This window comes from Danio rerio, chromosome 14 (genome assembly GCF_052040795.2).
Source record: "Danio rerio strain M-AB ecotype USA chromosome 14, GRCz13ab, whole genome shotgun sequence".
In the NCBI taxonomy this organism is placed as follows: Eukaryota; Metazoa; Chordata; class Actinopteri; order Cypriniformes; family Danionidae; genus Danio; species Danio rerio.
The window spans coordinates 31841279-31853750 of NC_141034.1; the positions used below are offsets into that span (position 1 = coordinate 31841279).

Consider the following 12472-nt stretch of genomic DNA (forward strand, 5'->3'; position numbering starts at 1 on the left):
TCTAACGTGCTAACCACTGTACCTATATCATCATTAACCTGCAGGCTGCATCTTGCTCATGAGGCTACGGGAAAATAAATAAAAAGAGCAGAGCTGCAGTAAAATAATGAATATGAAGGCTGTGGTCAAGTAAATAAATAAATTATTTTTAAAAAGTGTCTGCTGAGAGCAACAGATTGTGGAGCTAGGAACACCAGCCCTCGCAGCCAAAAAACAGACCAAAAGTTGATTTTCATCATAGGTGCCCTTTAAAATGCATCAGCACATTTATGCTATAACACATCTACACAAACAAAGAATAATATCATAGTGTTTATCGACTTGTTCTCTGTTTAAATGAACGCCGGCACCTGTTATGGATCCCTTTTTTTGTCTCCTACAAACAAGAGGCTTGAAAAATTGTTTTGATATTCGGTGTGACAAAGCCCCCTGTTTGCTAACGTTATACAACATGTTATTCAGCAGCACAAAATCAGCTCTAAAGCTGACTGTTACCTGAACGGAGCGCCGGTGGTCCTCTATCAAACTGCAGCAGTAAACTTTGATGCACATGAAAAATGCGGCTCTTAACAAGCATAGCATCGCTTGCAAACAGACAGCAAGAAAACATCAAGGAGAGTTCTATGAAAGCGTATGATTCTCGACTTGTGGCAAAACTGGTTCCAAACAGCATGAAACTGAGCTTAAAGGCAAACATGATGAGACACGGTTGGAATCCATCACAGGGACACGCAAATAGAGTTCGGCACTCATGCTCGCATACATATGTACGCTCACACACACAAACACCCACTCTAAATGAGCTCGCCTCGGGGTCCCTATGTGACACCCTGAACTTTTATTTGCATCAGCTTTGAAATGCATAACGTTCGGGTCAGAACAAGGAGAGTAAATCTATCTTAGCCGTAGCAGGACGTAACATTGATGGATGACCCGGATCGCTGAAGTGTACTGGCCTTCTGACAGCAGGCGATTAATAAACAGATTGCGCGATCCTTTCCGTTGTGTGCCATCACGAAAGTGGCACCTCTGTGTTGCATCCATGCCGTTGATAATAAATACTCATAAGCCTAATGATGCCTGATTACTGCAGCAATCTTTGCCTCATTAAGCTGATTAGCTGCAATGCTGTAACCCAGAGTATGTCTGTTTAATAACATCCAGCAAGGTAGACACCTCGCAGAGAGGGGAAATAAATAAATGCACCTTTAACCTTATAAAGCCGTCCCGCTGTCTTTCTTAACATGCAAATAATTAAAACATAAAAAATCACCCCGGCGACTGCCTGTAAAACCGGGCACGGTAGATGTTGAAATGCTGGTATTAAATGTTCAAGCTCTCCTTTAATATCAAGGACGTTCAATCACACAACCGGGTGCCTTTCGTGTCTGTTGATCCGGTAACGTTTCCTCTCTCTCTCTCTCTCTCTCTCTCTCTCTCTCTCTCTCTCTCTCTTCTTTCTTACTTTTTTTTGGTAAATTTATGACCCCTGTGCTAGAAAAAATGTCCTTCAATGTCAAACGGGCCTTGTGTGTCTTCAAACAAATCAAGGGAGCAGGCAAAGTCACTGACCCCAATAATTTAGCACACTGCTTTGGACATCTCAAGACGCAGGAAAAACGCGCCGACTGGCCAAACAGAGCCCAGCCTCCCTTGCTTTATTACAGGTTTCTGACCCACATTGGAGCCTGCTGCTAAGGGGGAGCGTGAAGCGCGCAGGGGTTACGCCAATGACACCACCGTCTCCATTTGAAACAAAACACGCTTCAAAGACATTGAGTGAGTGTTTGTCCCGGAGGAAAATCCATGCACTTGGCAATACCTACGAATGAATAACAAATTCACCTTTGCCGATGACTGCTGGGGCCGTTTATGTGGATGTTTACATTTTCTAACCTGCGAACATCATTATTTCAAATTAATTCTCTTTTCAAAGAAATCTGGACACAAGTAAATTAATAAATAAGTGCTTCCAACTGCAGGCAGCAAGAAAAAAAATCTAATTAATATGTAAAAAATGTATGGCTATCATACTGAGAAAGGACTCTTTGTGGGTGGGTTGGTGTGTGTGTGTTTCCAGAATTTCAGGCCAGTTGTTAAACTCTGCCTCAGGGTTTCCTCTGTGTGCCCCTGAATATGCAATACATATTTAAATAGACCTTGGGTTGTTTTCGAACTGTAATTGTAATTCTAAGTGCATTTTATGGTTATACATCTGTCTGTCTGCTCATTTGCATCTTTGATAAAGTCTGTTTTTCTTCATTTATTTTCTTCAACTTAGTGGCTTTGGTTATATTAAAACATTAATTTAAATCTAAGTTCAGTTTTATCTGTGTTGGAATGTATAAGTGGAAGATAAAGATAGAAAAGAACATTGTACATTTAGGACTCTATCATACACCCGGCGCAATAAGGCGCAAGGCGTGTTTTCACGGCGTGTTGTTATTTTCAGATCAACGCAACCTTAATTTTCCCGTTTTTCACCACATTGTTTAAATAGCAAATTAATTTTGCGCCATTTTGTGGACCCATTGGGTTTTTCCGGCCTAAAAATGAGGTGTGTCAAGGTGCATTGATACCGCACTGCTATTTTGAGAAACTAAAATAGACTGTGCAATACACCAGCTTAGAGCAGGTTTAAAGTTCACCGCAGAACGCATCAGTTGTGACCTTGCTTACACATTGCTTAAAACAGGCAGGATGTAGAGCAAAACGCAAATATCTTTACAAATGAAAAAGAATTAAAGAAATAAAATATTACAACATTTTTTTACTTTCTACATAAATATAAAAAAACACTGCCTTTATGCCTTCATCTCAGGTTTTTTTTTTTTTTTGTTTGTTCAGAATAACTTGCTTTTGTATAATGTTATTAATATCAGCAGTAGTATTTATTATATGCATATTTATATTTGTTTTATTAAAAACAAGCTTAGATTTGTCTGGTTTTGGACCATATGGGGCATAGCATGTTTATTTGGATATAACTTGGGTGTTTTTTGACCACACTTCGTTATTGTTGTTCACATATTCGTTTGCTGGAAATTAGAACTGACTTTTGAAACAAATTTTTGCGCTTAACAAATGAAATTAAATATGTAGGCTAACTGATGTATGTGCCTACAACATGTTTCCTTATCCACGAAAGAGAGAAAGTGAAAGTAAAAGCAAAGACCAATTGAAGGATCATTTTCTCATCCACGCGCTGCAGATGGTCTGTTTAACTGTTTTCTCACTAGTAAAGTGTTCAGTTTTTCCACTTACAAAGTCCGCCATGTAAATAGCAAATGTGCCATGGTGCAACTTAAAACTGACTTAAAAAGACTGGTAAATATGACTCTGATTGTTTTTTTTTTTTCTTAAAACACACCCAGAAAATTTTAACAGTATGTCTGATTAATTTTTTTCTTCTGAATAAAGTCTTATTTGTTTTATTTTGGCTGGAGTAAAAGCAGTTTTAAATTTGTAAGACAAACATTTTGAGGTCAACATTATTAGCCCCTTTAAACATTTTTTTTTTCAATAGTCCTGAACTGAACAAACCATTGTTGTACAATGACTTGCCTAATTACCTTAACCTGCCTACTTAACCTAATTAACCTATTTAAGCTTTTAAATGTCACTTTAAGCTGCATAGAAGTGTCTTGAAAAATATCTAATCAAATATTGCTTGCTGTCACTATGGCAAAGATAAAATAATCAGTTATCAGAAATGAGTTATTAGAACTATTATGTTTAAAATGGGTTGAAATGTCACTGTTAACCAGAAATTGGGAGAAAAAAAAAACATACGGGATACTAATACATGGGGGGCTAGTAATTCAGACTTCAACTGTATATTAATTATATGCATTGTTTGTAAACCCAAGAGATGATCGAGTTTGAGAACCCAACAGATCATTATTTTCTGAAACTCGTACCAGCTCATCTCGCATGTGTTTAAAGTAATTTTTAATCTCCTTTTATCAACATTCCAATTTTCAGTTTAAGTTTAGCAGATGATCCTGACCATTTTCAAATAATTGACCTGCTGCAACTAGATTGGCTGATAAGTCAAGTTTGTGGTAAAAAAATATTAGTTTGGGTTAAACACTTGTCTTTCTTTACTGACATACAAACAATTATGAAATATATGGCATTGTTTGTTTGTCACACTGGTCAACCTCTGTATTGTTTAGTTGTGCTATAGAAATAAACTGACATTGACATATAAAGATTTCAGCTGAGTGAATGAATCAATGATTCCCTCATAAAGACAGCCACTTAAAAACAATTGAGTTTGAATGAATCAGTGTGAGCGGTTGAGTAAATCAGTTGAGTGACAAGTCTTTAAATGAACTCACACCTACTTTGAGCTTCTCTTTGTGATCCCTTAGTTCCTTAAGTTATGGGTTGTTGACTATTCCTAGTGCAAAACTGAAACTGAGAAGGGAGTGGTCTTTAACCCTGATTAGGGTTGAAGCTAAAATCTGCAGAATCCCGGCCCTCCAGGAACAAGTTTCGTGACCCCTGCTATAGACCATTTCACTGTGGTGATGTCACTGGCCCTTAAACAATTCCTGCTTTTTGTCAAACTATTTCATAACTTCAAAAAGAAGGAATTTAATCATAACTCAATATTAAAACAGCAACCATAATTATTTATGCCTAATTTATCAGCATGAGCACCATTTTGGATTCTCGGAAGCTATGGAAATGCAAATATGCAAACAGGAAATACGTTAATACCATTGTTATTGTTTACGTCTCTCAAAATGGTCTATATTTGAATGTCTTTGCCCCTATATTATGGAATAGACTTACTCTTTATGTCAAAACTGCTGTATTAAAGCATAAGTTGTTCTCTCTGGCGTTCAATATATCTTAATGTTCAGTTATTTTGTCCTTTGTTTGTTTGTTTGTTTTATTTTATTGTTGTTGATATTGTCAATTTAAAATTATCACGGTTCACTGCTCAAGTCGTGAAGACAATCAGTTGCTTCTGTCGTGAATTACTGTAGTTATAGTAAAATAATAATAATTCAGTACATGGAAATGACATAACGTGAAACACCAATGTTTCCTTCTTCTAACAAGATATGAATCTCCTTTGAACAAAAGACCACTGAAGAATATGTTAATCAGAACATAGCACAGACTCTTATTTAATACTCAGGTTGATCACACTTTATTTTAAGGTACATTTCTCACTAAACCATTATTAACTATGACATTTCCTTGATAAACTTTTAATTGGCTGCTTATTAATAGTTACTGAGGAAATACTTGGGTTTAGGTATTAGGAAAGAACCTTCCATAACCTTCCATGCCCCCTCAAAACTAGTTTTCTAGTTTTCTTCCCTTCTGGTCACATTATGCCTCTGGGGTGGGGGTATTAGTGCGGGTCTGTCTTCATGCATTCATCTGTCTTCCTCAGTGTTGTTAGGCTTGTCCATCTTCCAACAATCCAATTGGTTCCCACAGGATGAAAAGGAACAGGATGATAGGACCATCCTATATTTCTTTCAGGACCTTTTCAATTAAATGTATATAATGATATGGGAAAAAGGACAATGTAACCTTCCGTTTCATGCTTACATTAAGTTTATGATTCAATGACTCATTCACTTTTGACGCTGTAAATGAATAGGAATATAGTTCAATGCCTTTTCTACCCTTAGTAAGTAACTTTCTTTACTATTTTTTGGGGTATGCTTTTTGCATTTATTCATTTGTTTGTCTCCATGACACCCTGTTGCCTTCTGCAGTGGCTTGCGTGGTTGTTTGTGGTCTGTTCCTCTACTTCTTCTTCTTTTTTTGTTAATGCATAAAGATGATGTTGCTCTCTATTCATTAGAGTTTGGGGATCGGCACTGGACATGCATAATAGAAAAAAGCCACGAGTGTCAGAGTCGGCATTGATCCAAAGCCCCTTGACTGTGTTTCCCAATAGAGGCAGCACAACTTATTAGAGGAACACGCTGCCTGCCCGCTCCAGCTGCAGAAAGAGATTATACAGACAAAGCTGGCCAGCTGTTTATTGCATGCACTATCAGTGACTAATTGAGACCAGTAAACACAGATAGAGCCGCACCCCAGTAACACTTCATTTACTGTGTCCAAAATACATGACCAATGGAGAAGGTTAATTGCTGGGTTGGTTTGTGAGAGAGTGAGGCCTGATTAGACATAAATACATATTCAGCACCTCAAAGAGGAATAATTACTGCGACCCCTGGAGAGGCCTCTGGGCCAGATCAGTGGAATTATTTGATTCGTGTAAGCTTAGACGCTTCCAGTGAAATATCTGCAGATGAAAGTAGTGTCTCAAATTTGGATATCATTAGAGACCAGTGTTTTTACAAATCCAATCATTTGACAAGTTTCAAGATGGGGAAAAGTTTTTTTCTCTTAACTTACAATCCAGTAAATTTCAAAAGGCAACTTATTAAAATTAACAAATAATATGCATCAGACCATGATGTTGAAAATTGCTGATCTGAAATGAATAAAATAAAACATAATAATCTGGTGGAATAAAAACACAGTACCCACAGATGAATGTGACACATTTTTTTCATGGAAATATGTGCTTCAGGTTACATTTTAGTGAAATTGTATAAAAGTACATTAGAATGCAGTTTCTAGTAAAAAAAAATAATGTAACTGGATAGTAAGGCGTCTACAACTTTGGTTCAAAAAATCAAACAAAGTAGCATTTTCATGCAGTCCTTTTCACAACACCTAATAAATACCACAAACTTGTTTATGGTGTTCATAATGACCCAATACATTTGCCTCAACTGTCTATCTCCATATAAACAACTTTCTGTTGTGATAAGTTAGCTCGGTACTTTGTGGAGTGTTAAATGTAAGGAAGAGCACTCGGGTTCAAGTCAGGTTAAGCATGGTTCCAGAAGACATACAAATTAAGATAAACTACACAGTCGCAGTACACATTTTGCCTTGAAATTGTTTTCTTTTCATGGGTTCGCTTCAGGGTCTTTTCAAGCAGGTCATGTATCTGAAACACTCAACAAAATTTACCTTAAAGGACACTTATTTGACCCCTTTTTCATGATTTAAAATACCCCTTTTTCCAAGTCTTTTGTGTCTCTAGAATGTGTTTGTAAAGTTTCAGCTCAAAACATTAGAAATGTAAAGATTCACCTGACTCACGATTTGATACGATTCACAATACTAATTTCACAATACAATTTAGTATTTAGATAATTTAGGTTTTAAATACAATTATTAGAAACAAATCTAAGGTGAAGAACCCTTTCATTTTTTTATTCCTAAATGCTGCACATTTAGACTGGAGACTGAGATGGCTGGTGTTGGAGAGGTAAGCCTTTCCTAAACCAGAGAGCAGTGTATGCAGAGGTAGTGAATAGGCCCTTTGATCCAGGGGACTGGCCACTTCCATTAAATAAATAAATAAATAAATAAAAAACTCATAAAATTACTAATTAGATAGTAGGATAGAGACAGATGAACATGATTATGATATGATATAGAATAATTAGTATTACTTGTATAATTAATTATTATAAGTATAAATGTGATACATTTAATTAGAGATAATCTTGAACATCTTTAAATATTCAATAATAATAAGCAAATTATCAAAATATGCATAATTTGAAAAGGGGAAGGTAAAAATAATCTAATACCTGGTTCTGTAACAAAACAACTTTTTCTTTCAGTCTGAAACACTGATGCACCTGTGATCTCCGTGTCACTCGTTGGAGCAAGTGGAGCTGCAAATCATTCAGTTCACGTGGTTTGCCTATTAATAGTTTTTTGCATATAGACCTCAGTGACAGTAGTTTTTCACTGTGCTAACGGTTCTGTCAATCATAATTGTTCTGTAAGTGAAAGTTTTTTTTTTGCAGTATTTGCACATAGTTTGTGTTTTGTCTGGTACACTTCACCACTGTTATTTTACTCTGCCACCCCTCCTCTTGCTCACTGCTGATGTGCAGGTAAATTGAGATTGCTTCTGTAAACACAACACCCTCTTTGTTTAAAACATGTATTGCGATTCATTCAACATTTCTACTGATTTCAGTTGTCACATATTTTAATCGATTTTTAACCGGCTTGCGATGAATCGATACATCCATACAAAACACCCATCAGATTATTTATTTTACCTTTCAGAATATTGGAATTTTCTGCTCAGAAAACAATGTAGCTATTTTTGTTGCCTGGGCCTTTATTACAAATGAGCTAGTTCTCCCTGTCCACCATTCCCACGTGCCTGTTAACTCAGTCTCCAGCTGCGTCAGATAAACAGCACAGTGACAGACATGAAGCGAGCAGATCTCTCGTAACATTTGTGAAAACAAACAGTATGAACTTTCCCAATGAGTAGTTGATGTATTTGTTGTGGAGTTAAGTCAAGCCTTAACGATGAATCACACACAATGTCGTTACAAAGTTCATGCACACACACACACAACACGTTTAACTTTGGACTGTTTTTGTGACAGGATACACGTTAAGTTCCACTCTTGTATGGATCTCTGTTATCTTAATGTACAAAATAAGGCTGATTTAACTTCCACAAACCAGGATTGAAAAATCTTTTGTAATTGTACTGACATGCGGCTTCGGTGATGAATTACAGCGATTTTAATGTCTTTACTTTAGCATGCACTGTTTTAAAAATGTTTTAAACATGTAAAATTCATTCTTGATTACATTTGATGAAGGTTGACGATCACAGCGAGCTGAACAGATCTTTTAATCCCAGTTGTTTTGCGCACGTCCTGTCTTGTGGATATGATTATACGCATTACTACAGAGACATGTTAATATGCGGCTGTAAATCAATTCGGTGGGCAGGGAAGCCACACTCCTACGTCTTGTTGAGGTGGGTCTCAAAATGGGAATGATTTGGATCCTTATTGGATCCTTGGATAATTATTGTTTTTATATCATCCCAATCTGACTGAGTACACACCAACACACAGTTCTGTCCAAACAGCTTCCAAAGGAAGATTTTCATCATAGGTGCCCTTTAAATCTTATATTTCAGATTCTGAAATATGTAGACAGTGCCCTCTACTGATTTTGGCATCTGAAACACGGAATAAAACATCTGCATCAATGTATTTTATGTTTTCCAAAAAGAAAAAAATTTAGGCATGTAGCACCCATTTCCAATGAGCCTGGGCTGGACTGAAAAAAATGGTTTCTGCAAAATTGTTGCAAACAAGTTATATGGGCTGAATTTAAACAAACTAAATTTAGTAATGTTCAAATTAATTAATTTGTTTAAATTTAGCCCAAATAAATAGTTTACAACAACTTCCCTTTAAAACTATTCAAAAATTATATAAGATATATAAATATAATGCTCACTGCACCTGTCATTCACTTTTCACTATGTTTACAGATTATGTGTAGTGAAACCTTATCATTCAAACTCGAAATGCAACCCCTTATTTTTAATGCAGCTGACATACTGAAAAAGGTGAATATCTTTGGTGGCTATATTGCAGGTATTGATACATATTTGAACAGACATAGGCACATTTGGTGTTGATTATAAGCATCATTGCTTTCAATAAGCCATTGATCCATTGGCAACTCTCTGGATCCCTGGAGTTTAGCAAAACAGATCAATGGCTCAGCTTGGAGGTTAATGCGATCAGCTTCATTGTTGCTGACCGGTCACTCGCCATGCATGTTAAGAGAGATATCTCATGGGTATCATATGTCTAAGAATATGTTCTTGTACTTACATTTATGCATTAAGCAGATGCTTTTATCCAAAGTGACTTACATTGCTTTTTAGATTATCCATTTTATCTGTTCGCACATTCTCTGGGGATTGAACTGATGACCTTGGAGTTGCTAGCACCACGATTCACTACAGGAAAGCTGTTAAGGCAGTTCTTAAAGATGAATAAAAAAATGGAACAGCAAATGCTTGCCATCACCATGAAGGTGCTTCGTGTTTATATGCTACAAAAAAAGCTGCAAGCAGGATTCTGAATTAAACAAGCAACTCTGAAGTTCCTTGAAAACACGCTATAGTAACCTTTTTGAAAAATAAATCAAAGGAATATGAGTTTTCAAGAAGATAAAAGTTCTCTAAAAACAGGTCAACAATAATTGATGAAGATTTAAAAGTGTGTTTTAGAGAAGTTGGTGATATATAAGAGTGTGTGCATGCCAGCATGTATTTGTAAAATGAGCCCACTGAGGTGCTGGAGCCTGTTATGGGAGCCTGAGTAGATACAATAACTGAATATTTAAAGCACTGATTAAAAAATCTATGATTTGGGAGAGGCATTCAGGAGAGTAAGTAACATATTATCAACTTAATGTATAATAATGACAATGTATGTAAACACTTTTAAGAAGTTGCATTTATGAGACATCTCTGGTGTGAAAGCAGTTGCTTACTTAGACCTTAGCCAGCGTGCTGAGAGCCAAACATAACAGGACCACCTGAAGGTAAACTTATCCAGGGATGGTCAGAAGAACGAGACACCTAGGGGTGAGGCAAGAAATCTGTATAAAGATTGTGATGAACACAGACACTATAGGAATTGTCCAAGAGAGACTTCAGATTGTTCTGATGTCTGCTCTGCACTTTTTCGGCTTTAATATGTCTATTTTTTGGTATTTAAAACCTCCTGTCTGATTTGTTGTTGATTAATGAAAAGGCCGGCAATTACAACATAATCATTTAAAAAATAAATAGCTAAATCTATTCATAATAATAAAAAGAAGAAAAAGAAGAAGAAGAAATAACAATTATATAATACAATAAATTTTAAATGAATTAAATTCAAATAAGTTAATTATGATTTGATAATTGTCAATATTATATGTTCTTATGTAGTGCAGCATAGTTATTTTTTATGTGGTTTGTGTGTAATTAAGCATTTTCATTTTATTTTTTATTTAATTCACAAAAAAGGGACTATAATGTTTCCTCAAAGATCACGTAACTCTAAAAACTGGGACAATGGTTGCTGCAAAAAAAGATTAGACATTGTGGAATTAAAGTAATAGTTCATCCAAAAAAAAAAAGGTTGCTCTTTATTTACTTCTCGAGTGATTTCAAACCTCCTTCTGTTGAACAAAAATAAGACATTTTAAAGAAAGCTGAAATCTGCTGTAACCACTGACCTTAATGGTAGCAAAAACAAATGCTCTGGAAGTAGGTACAGTATATACTAGTTTTAACAGAAGAAATAAACTCATAAAGATTTAAGACAAGTTAAACTGAGGTAAAGAATGTTTCTTTTTGTGTGAACTTTCACTTGCATTACTTTTTACAGAAATCAGAAACTCTTATTTTGTGTATTGCAATATTATTTTATGAGTTTTCTCTTTAAAAATATATTTCAGCTATACAAAAAATTCAATATAAAAGACTTATTTCAGGAGCATTTAAAAGAAATGATCTTCACTTCACCTCCAATTTCCAGCTGAATCACTGGCGTCAGTGTTTGAATCCTGTCAGACAATGTTCTTCCTCTGGCACTGTGTTAACAAGGTTGCCATGTCTGTGTTTTGCCTTGCACAGCTGTAGTTACTCCTGCTGCCGACTGACACCTCAGTGCAAATCACAGGGCGTCAGATAATCGCCTCTGTCTGCTTCCTGGTCCCGTACCCAAAACACCTGCGCTTCTCACGCAGCCCAGATAAACCCCAGCAGCCCCTCTGTATATGACACTGTCACCGGCAGTCAAACTAATCTCCTTTCCAAGTTAAAAGAGAATTTAACTTTGTACCTGCTAGAGCTCCGGCGCAATTTAATGCGCAGTCCGATAACTAATGGGAGAAACTCTTTAAACTTCACAGCTTAGAATAAGCTTGTCAGCTTATCATATTATGCTTGTGAGCTTATAATATTAGCATTAAAATATTCCAAGGATTTCCGAAATAATTTTAAAGGAGAGAACAACCGTTTGACTTTACACGGTCATGAATGAGCAGTTATGAGGCAAGAGGGTGATTTGACAACAATCAACTTGTCATTTCGCTGAACTGTTTAATGTGTCATGGTTATGCTGTGAATTATTCCAGATATGCAGCATTACTGTACTTGCGCAGAATTTCTATGCAAACCGTGAGCTGTGGAAAATGAATCATTCATATTCTGAAAAGATACAAATGCCGGTCGTCTAAGTTAAATGGTGATGATTATGATATTCACCCTTGGCCGGTGAACAGTTTTTTTCCACATTTAACACATTTTATGGCGAATGCTTCCAGTCATTTATACAACTTATGCAGTCATTTATCATTTCTAACAGGATTGCTATTATACAAATGTCATGACTGTGATTTGTTCTTCTTTTTCTCCTAGGCCTTCATCTTCATTATCATTTACTGATCGTCTTCATTTTGGTCATTTTTCTAGAATGCTCTTTCCAGAACCGGATCCCAATTTTACAACAGGGTAAGCTGTATTATTATTGATGTAAAAATGCTTGATTTCAAAAGACAATTAGTAAACAAA

General features: G+C 36.0%; 1 protein-coding gene across 4 annotated transcripts in view; it reads left to right on the top strand.

Moving 5' to 3' along the window:
* The window catches only part of LOC147833971 (uncharacterized), a 386870-nt gene that overhangs the window by 162345 nt on the left and 212053 nt on the right, over positions 1-12472 (top strand). For all 4 annotated transcript variants that reach the window (XR_015507555.1, XR_015507561.1, XR_015507557.1 and 1 more), the window contains one exon: positions 12320-12412. The gene's annotated coding sequence lies outside the window, so the exon portion shown is untranslated. The remainder of the gene's footprint in view (positions 1-12319; positions 12413-12472) is intronic.